Below are 17,858 nucleotides of genomic sequence, written 5' to 3'. Positions count from 1 at the left end.
CTGCAGCACACCAGGAACTGTGTTTGGTTTATATTACCATGAAAGTCAGACAATAGTGTCATTTTTGTATTGCTTATTTAGATCATTATTCTTGCTTTGGTTTTCGAAGCCTTAATTAATAATTAGATTAGTAATAAAAATGTTACAGTGTAGGGAGCATTTTGTAAAATGCAATTAAAATAAAATTCTACTGACAAAACTGAAAACAACTTCATTGTATTGTGTAGATATATTGTGATCACTGCAACACACTCTAAAAAATTTTGGACAGAAGCAAAATAAAAGTGGAATGATTATAGAGTATCTAAACTAAACTGTTTTGAAACATTCCACAATAAGCAGATGCATCGGTAATAGATGAGGGTATCATGATTGAGTAAAAAAAGCATCCTCCAAACTCTTAGTCTTTGGGTCATAACCCTAACCTGAACACAATGTTAGCAACATTTTTTTTTGTCAGCTTAGAGTTTGGCATCTGTGTGTTAGCAAATGGAGAGAGTCAGTTTGAAAGTCAGTGAGAAACGCTTAAAATTGGTACAAAATGCAGCTGCAAGGTCTTGACTGGTACTCAAAAGAGAGTCCGTATTAGCACTGTATTTAGCTCCCCGTATTTGGTGAGATTACTTAAAGGTGCCATAGAATAGAAAACATCTCAGGTTACGTATGTAACCCTAGTTCCCTGAGGGAACGAGACGCCGCGTCTCGGACCATAATTCCCTGCGGCGCTCGCTTCATTCCTAAAAGAGCTGCCGCGGTCGTCAAACGCACGTGCTTTATACTTCCCGGTCGCTGACGTCACCGCGCCTGTGACGTCACTCCCGTCATTCATTGGTTGTAGACATGATTCAGAGTGCTGCCCGCCAATGGCGTTCCCCATAGCGTTCCATGACGCGGCTCGAGTTCCCGGAAGGGAACTGTATTTACCTTGGCATAGTTGAATAATAACAGTTTTGAAAATGGACATGACATACCATGAGTCTTAAACACCATAGTTTCCTCCTTCTTATATAAATCTGGTGTTTGCAAAAGACCTCTGAAAAATAGGTCAATTCCAACATAACATCAACATATTACGTAATAGTCGCGATCGTTAATAGTTACGCCCCCAACATTTGCATCCAATCATCAGAAGTTCTGCAGATAGGATATTGTGAAAAAAACAAAGCGAGGACAATAGCGAAAATGGCAGATCACAGGAATAAATGTTCCAGGTTGTGCAGGAGATGTTAAGTGCAGGGATGGGTTGGTGTTTGTACTCAGAAAGTCATAGAAAACAAATAACATGTTCTAATAAAATAAGGCAAGACACTAGGGACACAGTTAGCTTCTTGCTAACGCTAGCCTGTTACATTGCAGTACATAAGATTTCACTTACCACATAAACAGAGTAAGGAGAGATGACTGCGCGGACGATGGCAAATGATTTGCAGATCCTGAGCATCACTAACAAGCATCTGAACTTGTCAACTGTGGTAAGTACTGCCACTGTAGTATAACGTTAGACAGAGCACATGCGATCGTCAGTCTCAAAAGTGAAACTAAAAAGTTATTGTGCATTCAAAACGGCTGTTTCAAAGCCCTGCATATTAATAACGGCTTGAGCTCCGTAATTAAATATATATTTTCATCCATGTGTTTCCTTCCTGCTGTGTGAGAGCGAGCCGCTCTGTGCGACAGCCAATCAGAGCAGAGCTCCTCATTATTATTCAGGAGCCTTCCAAATAAGGCAATAACAGACCATTTCATTCTAGGGACAAATCCTAGGGTGCAAAACCGTTTCTGGAGAATTTTTGCCCTTACCATAACTTCTATGTAGATATCAGAGAACAATTTCAAATATTGTATAAATGCATTCTATGGCACCTTTAAGAAATGAGTCAAAACTCAGCTGGCTGGTGTGCTGACCTTAACAATTCCAAGGATCAAACGTAAAATAAATGCAGGAGATTTCAAAGCTTTTAAAACTGTGAATCAATTGAACCAATTGGTTTACAAAATTATTTACTATTTCGAAGTGATTGAAACTACTGGTGCTGGTGACATCTGCTTGTCACGTGTGTGAATGCAACACAAACTCAGGCCAAATGGGCATACAGCTTTTACAAACCCTTTGGAAATGTTTTATTAAAAGAGTAATACAGCAAATGAAATTAACAAATCAGCTAATAATTAACTATTAACAATGTCTGTGTGTTGTGTTCTTTTAATGCATGCATTTATTTACTTACGTATTTGTTTGTTTGTCCAAGACTTCTATAGATTTATTTTCTGCTGTTTGTGGTTTTATTAGGGCCCGAGCACTGCAGTGCGAGGACCCTATTGGAATTGCTCCGTTTATTATTAGGGCCCGAGCCCAAAAGGGCAAAGGCCCTATTGTTCTTCTAAGGGTTCTTATTAGGGCCCGAGCCCAGAATGGGCGAAGGCCCTCTTGTTTTCCTAAGGATTCTTATTAAGGCCCGAGCCCAAAAGGGCGAAGGCCCTATTGTTCTTCTAAGGATTCTTATTTTTTATTTATTTTTTTATTTTATTTTTTTTATTAGGGCCCGAGCACCGATGGTGTGAGGACCCTATTGGATCTGCTTTGTTTATTATTAGGGCCCGAGCCCAAAAGGGCGAAAGCCCTATTGTTCTTCTAAGGGTTCTTATTAGGGCCCGAGCCCAAAAGGGCGAAGGCCCTATTGTTTTTCTAAGGATTATTAGGGCCCGAGCCCAAAAGGGCGAAGGCCCTATTGTTCTTCTAAGGATTCTTATTTTTAGGGCCCGAGCCCAAAAGGGCGAAGGCCCTATTGTTCTTCTAAGGATTCTTATTTTTTTTTTTTTTTTTTTTTTTGTTAACCTTCCGGGCACTTAAGGGGGTCTTAACATACTCAAAAACTCTTGAAAATTTGCACACATGTCGGAATCTGCGGCCATCAGGACGTCACAGAGGCTGGTACCGGGGCGTGGCAAGGGGACTCTACAGCGCCCCCTGGAATTTTGAGGGCCATATAGCACACATACTTGAATGTACACATATGAAACTCGGTACACATATAGAACTCATTGAGCTGAACAACTTTTGTACTCTATGTCATTTTCTCAACGCAACAGGAAGTGAGATATTTAGGGCTGTGTAAAAAGCGCATGCTCTGGAATTTAACGTACTCCTCCCAGGATTTCCATACGATTGTCACCAAACTCGGTCAGCATGATCTCAAGACATTGGGGACGCTAAATTGCGAGGGGATTTTTGATATCTCGAACGGTTTGGCCGTGGCAAGGCGACAAAGTTATGGCGAGAAATGAGAAACAGGAAGTGTCCAATAACTGTTGCACACATTGCCGGATTCTGATGAAACTTCACCAGATTGTTCGTTGTATGATGCCGATTCCATAAATGTGACTATTATAAGTCAAAGTTATAGCGCCACCAACTGGCAGCAGGAAGCGTGTCATTTTCAAAATGCTTTGAAATCAGCCTCTTAATTTTACTTGATTTTCTTTAAACTTCATCAAAATCATGTCAAAACACGGCCGATAAGAATATGTAAAGGGGTCGATGATAAATCAAATACTGTTGCCATGGCAACGTGTCAAACTTTAAAATTAGATTCCTGTCTTTTCGAGGCAGATAAAATGCTAAGAATTTCATGAAACTCAACACACACATCAATATTAATGATAGTTAGACACTGGCAAAAGGTCATAAATGGGCGTGGAGCAGGCACTCTATAGCGCCATCTTTTGACAAAAGTTGGGGGGTTAGTTTTTCCTACAGTCACCAAACTCTGTACATATATTGTTCTCATCAATCTGGACAACTTTCTAAATTAAACTCATTAGCTAAGACCAACAGGAAGCCGGATATTTCCATTTGAATGTGTTTTTTTGGACAAATCAGGCTGTAAACAAATTCACACTTCTTCTAAGAACAACCAGCTATTCACACCAAACTTTTTTAACATGAAGAGAAGATTCTGAAGATGTTAAATTGCGAGCGGATATTGGATATCTTGCACGGTGTTGACGTGGTGATTTTTTAAAGATGTAGTAAAAAACATAACCGTCATTTTTTTTATATCTTTAAAGTGCAGCATCCAAACTCTTTACAACTTTTTTCACACAGAGATCTAATCATTCTGAGCAAGTGCTGTTAATATAAATTTTCTACAAGCTTCAATGAATTAAAGAAAATTAAAAAAAGAAATTAGAAACCTGCTGTCACTCTGCCTGTGCCTGTCTGTGTTCAGTCACCATTGAGTCACTGAAGAGTGACTGAAGGGGGGAGGGGTGTAAGGGAGAGAGACCAGTGGAACATGCTGTTTTGCTTAAGACCATCTTTGAGGAAGATGCACATTGCTGTAGCGTAATCGACATAAATACGTCTGATATTTTGAGAAAATATAAAGGGTCATTAAATCTTTCATTGTTTGTATTTTGCAGTTGTTGTTTTTTATTTATTTTTACTGAACTGTACCATGAACTTGTCCTATTCAGTCACATAGCAAAAGATTAAGAAAAATACAACTTTTAAGCATGAGTGATTTATCTTCATTGTAGACAATATTTTCATAGTGTTATTTATTGAATATAAAATTATAATAATTAAAAATTTCAAGACAAACTTTGACAACAAAACAAACTTTGCTGTTATCTGTTCAAAACATCCGAAAACCATCATTTTAAGATCAGTTATATATATATCGCCCCATTAAAACACTCAACTTGATTTTTAAAGATATTTTGAAAGAATTAAGCGTATATAGAGCACTTTATTGTGTATTGCTGTACACCCACATGAACTGTGGGTTCATGTTCATGTTAATTCACAGTACATAAACTAAAAGATACTAATTTACCTTTAAACAATATATGAATACTTTTTTTTTAGCTTAATATTAATTAACATTAATAAATGCTATTTAATTATTGTTCATGTTAACTAATATAGTTAATGTTAACAAATGAAACTGGATGGCAACATTTTATATATTGTGTGTATGTGTCTCTGTGTTGATTTTAAAGTGTAACCCTTTCAATTCAGTAAACTTAAAATCCAAACTAGCAGAGGGTTACTGTGAATGCATTTGCCAACTGTGCACCGTTTTCCTTATTGATTCTTAGTTATGTAGCGCTTAAGAGTGATGTCTTATAACAGGAGTCACCAGCAAAGCAATATCCACAGACAAATTGTACAGATAGGTAACGATTTAAGCAGAAGTGGTGAATGTAATGCAAGCAATAATAACATTTTGTTATCATCATGAATTACATGTTCTTATCATCATCATCATCATCAGAATATAGGGAAAATGTTCACATTTGGTTCACAGTTGGCATTATCTGAAGTCCTTGCAGGGGATTAGGTTTATAGCAAACTCCTCCTAGACATTTAATGAAATCAACATTATATTTGGTCAGTCTGATCTAGAGGCCTTAGAGATGTTAAATTGTGAAGATCTTGAGTTTCAGTAAAGGGCGTGTCCGTGGCGGCCTGACAAAGTTTGATGTTTTGCCATGGACATAGGTGTAATAACTCAGCCATAAAATGTCTGATCTGCCTCAAACTTCAGAGTTTTAGTTAGAGTCCTGGCCTGAAGACACCTAAAGGCCAATATTCAGATATTATCATAGCGCCACCTGTTGACACCAGGATATATCATATCTTTCACTAACTCAAACATACCAAGGTCAATCTGCACCAAACTTCATATGTTTGATAATAGTGCTGGCCTGAACACATCTACATGCCAATAATCATTTATAGGCATAGCGCCACCAGCTGCCAATGGGAAGTTTGGCACATTTAAATGACTTATGACATATTTCTCATATATTTACTGTATTAAAAGCATACTGCCCACCGTTTGCTGTTTTCCTAAAGCCACCGGTCGGCGGTGAGCCAGGTGCGAGGGCCCGTTCATCGCTGCTTGCAGCTTTAATTAGGGCCCGAGCCCAAAAGGGCGAAGGCCCTATTGTTTTTCTAAGGATTATTATTATTATTATTATTATTATTATTATTATTATTATTTTTTTTTCAATGTTTTGGGGGATTTCGGGGGCCTTAACATACACGAAAACTCTTGAAACTTTGCACACACATTGGAACCTGCGGCCATCAGGGCCGGACAGACTTTGACATGGGGGGGTCACCTGGGGGGGGCATGGCACAGCGTTAAAAATTGCGACTTTTGAAGGGCTCTGGAGCGCACAACGTTTGACCTACAGTCACCAAAATTCATACACATATAGACCTCATCGGGCCGAACAAATTTCACACTCATAGTCCATGCTTCGCCAAACAGGAAGTCGGCTATTCAGGGATGTCTAAAAAGTGCATGCAATGGAATTTGAAATACTCCTACTAGGCCTTTCCACCGATGGCCACCAAACTCAGTCAGCATGATCTCAAGACATTGGGGACGCAAAATTGCCAGGGGATTTTTGATATCTCGAACGGTTTGACCGTGACGGGGCGACAAATTTATGGCGAGAAATGAGAAACAGGAAGTGCCTAATAACTTTGACATACTTTGTCTGATTTTGACCAAACTTCAGCAGTTTGTTCACCGTCTGATGCCGATCACAGAGATGTGACTATTATGAGTCAAAGTTATAGCGCCACCAACTGGCAGCAGAAAGCGTGACGTTTTTGAAACGCTTTAAACTCAGCCTCTTAATTTTACTCAATTTGCTTCAAACTTCATCCCAATAATGTCAAAACACGACCGATAAGAATCTGTGAAGGGCATTATCCATAACTTTTATCATGTTGCCATGGCAACGTGTCAAACTTTAACTTTAGTTTTTTGTGTTTTTGAGCCACTTAAAATGCTTAGAATTTCATGAAACTCAACACACACATCTGTATTAATGACAGTTAAACACTGATAAAAGCCCATAAATGGGCGTGGAGCAGGCGCTCCATAGCGCCACCTTTTGACAAAAGTTGGGGGGTTACTTTGTCCTACAGTCACCAAACTCGGTACATATATTGGACTCATCAAGCCGGACAACTTTCTAATTTACACCCATTAGCTACGACCAACAGGAAGTCAGCTATTTTTATTTAAATATGGATTTTTGGAAAAATCAAGCTGTGGAATTTGAAATACTCCTCCTAGACCTTTCCACCGATGGCCACCAAACTCGGTCAACATGATCTCAAGATATTGGGAATGCAAAATTGCTAGGGGATTTTTGCTATCTCGAACGGTTTGGCCGTGGCAGGGCGACAAATTATGGCGAGAAATGAGAAACAGGAAATGTCTAATAATTTTGACACACTTTATCTGATTTTGACCAAACTTAAGCAGTTTGTTCGTCGTATGATACCGATCACAGAGATGTGACTATTATGAGTCAAAGTTATAGCGCCACCAACTGGCAGCAGGAAGTGTGTTGCTTGCAAAACGCTTTTAAATCAACCTCTTAATTTTACTCAATTTGCTTCAAACTTCATCAGAATAATATCAAAACACGGCCGATGAGAATCTGTGAAGGGGTCCTTGATACATCAAATGCTGTTGCCATGGCAACATGTCAAACTTTAACATTTGTTTCCTGTGTTTTTAAATATAGCTGTGAATAAATTCATATCACTCATAGCAGAATCAGACAGTTCACACCAAACTTTGTCAACATGATGCCAAGATACTGAAGATGTTAAATTGTGAACGGCTTTGGGACATCTTGAACGGTGTTGATGTGGTGATTTATGAAAGTAACAATAAAAAAGATGAAGAGTTATTTTCATATATCTTTAAATTGCATTATTCTAACTCATCAAAACTTTTTACATATAAAGAACAAGAAATTCTTAGGAAATACGTGTAGTTTCAAAATGTTATCATGCTCAGAGGCCCCAAAAACATTAAAAGTGTCACATAAATTTGTCAGATTAAAGCTCTAATACCAGGGATGAACACTAGAGGTCCTCATAAGATAAGGAATCGTTTGACCTCTAATGCTATTTAGCTCATTCTCAGTGTATAAGAATGAAAATAATCCATAGAATCAGTTGATATAGACTGTACTGTCAGTGTACTTTTACATAATTATTTTGTATAGGTGCTTAAAGAGCATTAAAATCTTTTTTTAATCTTTTAAGGAAAAATTATATGATTTATATACATATATACAATCTCACTGATAGAATAAAAAATATTATAAGTATGACACTATACTGCTCAGTTCACTTAATTAGAATGAGAAACAAATACATCAACTAAGTAAATATGTATTTATTTTTAATATATTTGTTTATAATTATTTCACAGATGCTTATAGATCATTAAAATAATATAAAAAAATGGATGTAGATCATAAAACATGGTAACTATTTAAAATAGGGTCTCTTTTGTTAACATTGGTTAATGAACTAACAAACACGAACGAACAACGGACAATATATTTGTACTCGATTTTATTCAAACTTCATCAGAATAATGTAAAAACACGGCCGAGTCTGTAAAGGCGCCCCTGATGCATCAAATGCTGTTGCCATGGCAAATAAATAAAAATAAAAAATACATTCAAATATTTGTTTCCTGTGTTTTTGAGGCAGATAGCGTGCCTAGAATTTCATTTCCCATTTTCAATTTTCAATGATTTATTATATATTTAAAGTGCAGCATCCTAACTCTTTGAAACTTTTTTCATACAAATAACTATTCATTCTGATTAAACACAGTTCATTTAATAATTATATAAAACTCCACGAATGAAAGAAAATTAAAAAACAAATCTGATCTCACTCTGCTCTGCACTCTATGTGTGTGTTTGTGTGGTAAGTGGCTGAGTGTAAGGAGGTGGGATGAGTGGTAAGAGAAAGAGTCAGACAGGAGGAGAGACAGTTAGGGTTAGTCCAAAGGGTTATTGTGAATGCATGTGCCAACTGGGCACCGTTTTCCTGATGCTATTGGGATGGCGACTGCCAGACGGCGAGGGCCCGGTCAACGCTGCTTGCAGCTTTAATTATTATTATTATTATTATTATTTTTTTTTTTTTTTCAATGTTTTGGGGGATTTCGGGGGCCTTAACATACACGAAAACTCTTGAAACTTTGCACACACATTGGAACCTGCGGCCATCAGGGCCGGACAGACTTTGACATGGGGGGGTCACCTGGGGGGGGCATGGCACAGCGTTAAAAATTGCGACTTTTGAAGGGCTCTGGAGCGCACAACGGTTGACCTACAGTCACCAAAATTCATACACATATAGACCTCATCGGGCCGAACAAATTTCACACTCATAGTCCATGCTTCGCCAAACAGGAAGTCGGCTATTCAGGGATGTCTAAAAAGTGCATGCAATGGAATTTGAAATACTCCTACTAGGCCTTTCCACCGATGGCCACCAAACTCGGTCAGCATGATCTCAAGACATTGGGGACGCAAAATTGCCAGGGGATTTTTGATATCTCGAATGGTTTGACCGTGACGGGGCGACAAATTTATGGCGAGAAATGAGAAACAGGAAGTGCCTAATAACTTTGACATACTTTGTCTGATTTTGACCAAACTTCAGCAGTTTGTTCACCGTCTGATGCCGATCACAGAGATGTGACTATTATGAGTCAAAGTTATAGCGCCACCAACTGGCAGCAGAAAGCGTGACGTTTTTGAAACGCTTTAAACTCAGCCTCTTAATTTTACTCAATTTGCTTCAAACTTCATCACAATAATGTCAAAACACGACCGATAAGAATCTGTGAAGGGCGTTATCCATAACTTTTATCATGTTGCCATGGCAACGTGTCAAACTTTAACTTTAGTTTTTTGTGTTTTTGAGCCACTTAAAATGCTTAGAATTTCATGAAACTCAACACACACATCTGTATTAATGACAGTTAAACACTGATAAAAGCCCATAAATGGGCGTGGAGCAGGCGCTCCATAGCGCCACCTTTTGACAAAAGTTGGGGGGTTACTTTGTCCTACAGTCACCAAACTCAGTACATATATTGGACTCATCAAGCCGGACAACTTTCTTATTTACACCCATTAGCTACAACCAACAGGAAGTCAGCTATTTTTATTTAAATATGGATTTTTGGAAAAATCAAGCTGTGGAATTTGAAATACTCCTCCTAGACCTTTCCACCGATGGCCACCAAACTCGGTCAACATGATCTCAAGATATTGGGAATGCAAAATTGCCAGGGGATTTTTGCTATCTCGAACGGTTTGGCCGTGGCAGGGCGACAAATTATGGCGAGAAATGAGAAACAGGAAATGTCTAATAATTTTGACACACTTTATCTGATTTTGACCAAACTTAAGCAGTTTGTTCGTCGTATGATACCGATCACAGAGATGTGACTATTATGAGTCAAAGTTATAGCGCCACCAACTGGCAGCAGGAAGTGTGTTGCTTGCAAAACGCTTTTAAAAAACCTCTTAATTTTACTCAATTTGCTTCAAACTTCTAGCCTGGGTGTCCCCATACTGCCTTGCGCAGCGCGATTTTATTCACGCTTCTAGTCAGTCTGGAAACCATGGACCTAATTTTCACCTAAGATAGGGAACCAATCACAGAACGGGGAGGGAGCAGCAAGACGATGACGCCTTCTATGTGACTCACCGGAGGATCCAGCATGGCAGCAGACGCAAAGTTATCTTTCGTGTCTACACTGGACGCGAGCGGCGCGACCCGACGCGACAAATGACATTAGAACGCAAGTTTATTTTGAAAAAAGAGCAACTTTTGGCGTTCGCTCTACATACGTCATCCGGTATAATTGAAACGATTGGCTATGAGCTACGCACAGGCGCATTTGATAGACATTCGTATCGCCCAACAAACGGCTCTGGGCATTCGTAAACCACGCCTCAAATACGAGAAAATGAACATGTGGTTCCCAGACCACGAATCATGACGAAGTCATAACGTGGTCTGGTGATAGCCAGGCTATCAAACTTCATCAGAATAATATCAAAACACAGCCGATGAGAATCTGTGAAGGGGTCCTTGATACATCAAATGCTGTTGCCATGGCAACATGTCAAACTTTAACATTTGTTTCCTGTGTTTTTAAATATAGCTGTGAATAAATTCATATCACTCATAGCAGAATCAGACACCAAACTTTGTCAACATGGTGCCAAGATACTGAAGATGTTAAAATGTGAACGGCTTTGTGATATCTTGAACGGTGTTGATGTGGTGATTTATGAAAGTAACAGTAAAAAAGATGGAGAGTTATTTCCATATATCTTTAAATTGCATTATTCTAACTCATCAAAACTTTTTACATATAAAGAACAAGAAATTCTTAGGAAATACGTGTAGTTTCAAAATGTTATCATGCTCAGAGGCCCCAAAAACATTAAAAGTGTCATATAAATTGTCAGATTAAAGCTCTAGTACCAGGGATGAACACTAGAGGTCCTCATAAGATAAGGAATCGTTTGAACAATAATACTATTTAGCTCATTCTCAGTGTATAAGAATGAAAATAATCCATAGAATCAGTTGATATATACTGTTCTGTCAGTGTACTTTTACATAATTATTTTGTATAGGTGCTTAAAGAGCATTAAAATCTTTTTTTAATCTTTTAAGGAAAAATTATATGATTTATATACATATATAGACTCTCACTGATAGAACAAAAAATCTTATAAGTATGACACTATACTGCTCAGTTCACTTAATTAGAATGAGAAACAAATACATCAACTAAGTTAATATGTATTTATTTTTAATATATTTGTTTATAATTATTTCACAGATGCTTATAGATCATTAAAATAATATTTAAAAATGGTTGTAGATCATAAAACATGGTAACTATTTAAAATAGGGTCTCTTTTGTTAACAATGGTTTATGAACTAACACACGAACGAACAACGAACAATATATTTGTACTCGATTTTCTTCAAACTTCATCAGAATGATGTAAAAACACGGCTGATGAGAGTCTGTAAAGGCGTCTCTGATGCATCAAATGCTGTTGCCATGGCAAATAAATAAAAATACAAAATACATTCAAATATTTGTTTCCTGGGTTTTTGAGGCAGATAGCGTGCCTAGAATTTCATTTTCCATTTTCAATTTTCAATAATTTATTATATATTTAAAGTGCAGCATCCTAACTCTTTGAAACTTTTTTCATACAAATAACTATTCATTCTGATTAAACACAGTTCATTTCATAATTATACAAAACTCCACGAATGAAAGAAAATTAAAAAACATATCTGATCTCACTCTGTTCTGCACTCTATGTGTGTGTTTGTGTGGTAAGTGGCTGAGTGTAAGGAGGGGGGATGGGTGGCAAGAGAAAGAGTCAGAGAGGAGGAGAGACAGTTAGGGTTAGTCCAAAGGGTTACTGTGAATGCATGTGCCAACTGGGCACCGTTTTCCTGATGCTATCGGGATGGCGACTGCCAGACGGCGAGGGCCCGGTCAACGCTGCTTGCAGCTTTAATTTTTTTTTTTTTTTTTTTTTTTTTGTTAACCTTCCGGGCACTTAAGGAGGTCTTAACATACTCAAAAACTCTTGAAAATTTGCACACATGTCGGAATCTGCGGCCATCAGGACGCCACAGAGGCTGGTACCGGGGCGTGGCAAGGGGACTCCACATCGCCCCCTGGAATTTTGAGGGCCATATAGCACACATACTTGAACATACACATATGAAACTCGGTACACATATAGAACTCATTGAGCTGAACAACTTTTGTACTCTATGTCATTTTCTCAATGCAACAGGAAGTGAGATATTTAGGGCTGTATAAAAAGCGCATGCTCTGGAATTTAACGTACTCCTCCCAGGATTTCCATACGATTGTCACCAAACTCGGTCAGCATGATCTCAAGACATTGGGGACACTAAATTGCGAGGGGATTTTTGATATCTCGAATGGTTTGGCCGTGGCAAGGCGACAAAGTTATGGCGAGAAATGAGAAACAGGAAGTGTCTAATAACTGTTGCACACATTGCCTGATTCTGATGAAACTTCACCAGATTGTTCGTTGTATGATGCCGATTCTATAAAGGTGACTATTATGAGTCAAAGTTATAGCGCCACCAACTGGCAGCAGGAAGCGTGTCATTTTCAAAATGCTTTGAAATCAGCCTCTTAATTTTACTTGATTTTCTTTAAACTTCATTAAAATCATGTCAAAACACGGCCGATAAGAATATGTAAAGGGGTCGATGATAAATCAAATGCTGTTGCCATGGCAACGTCTCAAACTTTAAAATTAGATTCCTGTCTTTTCGAGGCAGATAACATGCTTAGAATTTCATGAAACTCAACACACACATCAATATTAATGATAGTGAGACACTGGCAAAAGATCATAAATGGGCGTGGAGCAGGCACTCTATAGCGCCATCTTTTGACAAAAGTTGGGGGGTTAGTTTTTCCTACAGTCACCAAACTCATCATATATTGTACATATATTGTTCTCATCAATCTGGACAACTTTCTAAATTAAACTAATTAGCTAACACCAACAGGAAGCCGGCTATTTTGATTTGAATGTGGATTTTTGGAAAAATCAGGCTGTAAACAAATTTATACTCCTCCTAAGAAGAACAAGCTGTTCACACCAAACTTTTTTAACATGGAGAGAAGATTCTGAAGATGTTAAATTGCGAGCGGTTTTGGGATATCTTGAACGGTGTTGACGTGGTGATTTTTTAAAGATGTATAACCGTCATTTTCTATATCTTTAAAGTGCAGCATCTTAACTATTTAAAACTTTTTTCACACAGAGATCTTATCATTCTGAGCAAGTGCTGTAAATATCAATTTAATTCAAGCTTCTACGAATTAAAGAAAATTAAAAAAAGAAATCAGAAGCCTGCTGTCACTCTGCCTTGAGTGTCTGTGTTCAGTCACCATTGAGTGACTGAAGAGAGACTGAAGGGGGAGGGGTGAAAGGGAGAGAGGGAGAGAGAGTAGAACATGCTGTCTTGCTAAAGACCATCTTTGAGGAAAAAATGCACATTGATGTTACATAAATATGTTTGATCTTTGAGAGTCTGATATTTTGAGAAAATATAAAGGGTCACTAAGTCTTTCATTGTTTGTATTTTGCAGTTGTTGTTTTTTTATTTATTTTTTACTGAACTGTACCATGAACTTGTCCTATTCAGTCACATAGCAAAAGATTAAGAAAAATACAACTTTTTAGCATGAGCGGTTTATCTTCATTGATAGACATTTATTTTCATAGTGTTATTTATTGAATATAACATTTTAATTAACAGTTTCAAGACAAACTTTGTCAACAAAACAAACTTTGCTGTTATCTGTTCAAAACATCTGAAAATTTTACCATTTTAAGATCAGTTATATATATATATCGCCCCATTACAATACTCAACTTGATTTTTAAAGATATTTTGAAAGAAAGAAGCGTTTATAGAGCACTTTGTGTATTGCTGTACACCCACATGAACTGTGTTCATGTTCATGTTAATTCACAGTACATAAACTAATGTTAAAATATACTATTTTACCATTAAACAATATATGAATACTTTTTTTAGCTTAATATTAATTAACATTAATAAATACTATTTAATTATTGTTCATGTTAACTAATATAGTTAATGTTAACAAATGAAACTGGTTGGCAATTTTATATATTGTGTGTATGTGTCTGTGTGTTGATTTTAAAGTTTAACCCTTTCAATTCAGTAAACTTTAAATCCAACTGATTGAGGGTTACTGTGAATGCATGTGCCAACTGGGCACCGTCTTCCTTATTGATTCTTAGTAATGTAGCGCTTAAAAGTGATGTCTTATAACAGGAGTCACCTGCAAAGCAATATCCACACACAAATTGTACAGATAGGTAACGATGACATTTAAGCAGAAGTGGTGGACGTAAAGCAAGCAATAATAACATTTTGTTATCATCATGAATTACATGTTCTTATCATCATCATCATCAGAATATAGGGAAAATGTTCCTATATTGTGAATGGCTTTGGGATATCTTGAACAGTGTTGATGTGGTGATTTATGAAAGTAACAATAAAAAAGATGAAGAGTTATTTTCATATATCTTTAAATTGCATTATTCTAACTCATCAAAACTTTTTACATATAAAGAACAATAAATTCTTAGGAAATACGTGTAGTTTCAAAATGTTATCATGCTCAGAGGCCCCAAAAACATTAAAAGTGTCATTTAAATTTGTCAGATTAAAGCTGTAATACCAGGGATGAACACTAGAGGTCCTCATAAGATAAGGAATCGTTTGACCTCTAATGCTATTTAGCTCATTCTCAGTGTATAAGAATGACAATAATCCATAGAATCAGTTGATATATACTGTACTGTCAGTGTAATTTTACATAATTATTTTGTATAGGTGCTTACAGAGCATTAAAATCTTTTTTTTTATCTTTTAAGGAAAAATTATATGATTTAAATAAATATATACACTCTCACTGGTAGAACAAAAAAATCTTATAAGTATGAAACTATACTGCTCAGTTCACTTAATTAGAATGAGAAACAAATACAAAAAGGCCAAAAAAATCAACTAAGTTAATATGTATTTATTTTTAATATATTTGTTTATAATTATTTCACAGATGCTTATAGATTATTAAAATAATATTTAAAAATGCTTGTAGACCATAAAACATGGTAACTATTTAAAATAGGGTCTCTTTTGTTAACAATGGTTAATGAACTAACAAACACGAACAAACAACGAACAATATATTTGTACTCGATTTTCTTCAAACTTCATCAGAATAATGTAAAAGCCCTGATGCATCAAATGCTGTTGCCATGGCAAATAAATAAAAATAAAAAATACATTCAAATATTTGTTTCCTGTGATATTTAAGGCAGATAGCGTGCTTAGAATTTCATTTTCCATTTTCAATTTTCAATGATTTATTATATATTTAAAGTGCAGCATCCTAACTCTTTGAAACTTTTTTCATACAAATAACTATTCATTCTGATCAAACACAGTTCATTTCATAATTATACAAAACTCCACGAATGAAAGAAAATAAAAAAACATATCTGATCTCTCTCTGCTCTGCACTCAATGTGTGTGTTTGTGTGGTAAGTGGTTGAGTGTAAGGAGGGGGGATGGGTGGTAAGAGAAAGAGTCAGAGAGGAGGAGAGACAGTTGGGGTTAGTCCAAAGGGTTACTGTGAATGCATGTGCCAACTGGGCACCGTTTTCCTGATGCTATCGGGATGGCGACTGCGCAGACGGCGAGGGCCCGGTCATCGCTGCTTGCAGCTTTAATTATTATTATTAGGGCCCGAGCCCAAAAGGGCGAAGGCCCTATTGTTCTTCTAAGGATTCTTATTTTTTTTTTTATTTTTTTTTTTTCAAACGTTGGGGCACTTTTAGGGGCCTTAACATACTCAAAAACTCTTGAAAATTTGCACACACGTCGGAATCTGCCGTCGTCCGGACGCCACAGAGGCTGGGACCCGGGCGTGGTTCAGGGCCTCTACAGCGCCCCCTGGAACACAGTTTGAAAACTTGATGTACTGCGCACACATACTTGCGCGTATTGATATGAAACTCGGTACACATATAGAACTCATCGAGCTGAACAACTTTTGTACTCTATGTCATGGGCTCCACGCAACAGGAAGTGAGATATTTAGGGCTGTTTAAAAAGCGCATGCTCTGGAATTTAACGTACTCCTCCCAGGAATTCCATGGGATTGTCACCAAACTCGGTCAGCATGATCTCAAGACATTGGGGACGCTAAATTGCGAGGAGATTTTTGATATCTCGAACGGTTTGGCCGTGGCAAGGCGACAAAGTTATGGCGAGAAATGAGAAACAGGAAGTGTCTAATAACTGTTGCACACATTGCCTGATTCTGATGGAACTTCACCAGTTTGTTCCTTGTTTGATGCCGATTCCATAAATGTGACTATTATGAGTCAAAGTTATAGCGCCACCAACTGGCAGCAGGAAACGTGTCATTTTCAAAATGCTTTGAAATCAGCCTCTTAATTTTACTCGATTTTCTTTAAACTTCATCAAAATCATGTCAAAACACGGCCGATAAAGAATATGTAAAGGGGTCGATGATAAATCAAATGCTGTTGCCATGGCAACGTGTCAAACTTTAAAATTACATTCCTGTCTTTTCGAGGCAGATAACATGCTTAGAATTTCATGAAACTCAACACACACATCAATATTAATTATAGTTAGACACTGGCAAAAGGTCATAAATGGGCGTGGAGCAGGCACTCTATAGCGCCATCTTTTGACAAAAGTTGGGGGGTTAGTTTTCCCTACAGTCACCAAACTCTGTACATATATTGTTCTCATCAATCTGGACAACTTTCTAAATCAAACTCATTAGCTAAGACCAACAGAAAGCCGGCTATTTTGATTTGAAGGTGGATTTTTTGAAAAATCAGGTAGTAAACAAATTCACACTACTCCTAAGAACAACCAGCTGTTCACACCAAACTTTTTTAACATGAAGAGAAGATTCTGAAGATGTTAAATTGCGAGCGGATTTTGGATATCTCGAACGGTGTTGACGTGGTGATTTTTTAAAGATATAGTAAAAAACATAACCCTAATTTTTTATATCTTTAAAGTGCAGCATCCAAACTCTTTAAAACTTTTTTCACACAGAGATCTAATCATTCTGAGCAAGTGCTGGAAATATTAATTTTATACAAGCTTCAATGAATTAAAGAAAATTAAAAAAAAATTGCTGTCACTCTGGTGAATGTCTCTACAGTATGTGTGTGCGTTCAGTTAGGCACAGAGAAGCTCATTATTGCAGGGGGGAGGGGTGAGAGGCAGAGAGGGTGACAGAGTAGAGAGCCATCCTACAGACCATCTTTGAACAAAAAATGCACATATGTATTTTAATTACATAAATATGTCTGAT

The sequence above is a fragment of the Garra rufa genome, chromosome 7 (assembly GCF_049309525.1).
Source record: "Garra rufa chromosome 7, GarRuf1.0, whole genome shotgun sequence".
In the NCBI taxonomy this organism is placed as follows: domain Eukaryota; kingdom Metazoa; phylum Chordata; class Actinopteri; order Cypriniformes; family Cyprinidae; genus Garra; species Garra rufa.
Note: the sequence above shows the minus strand (reverse complement) of the source record.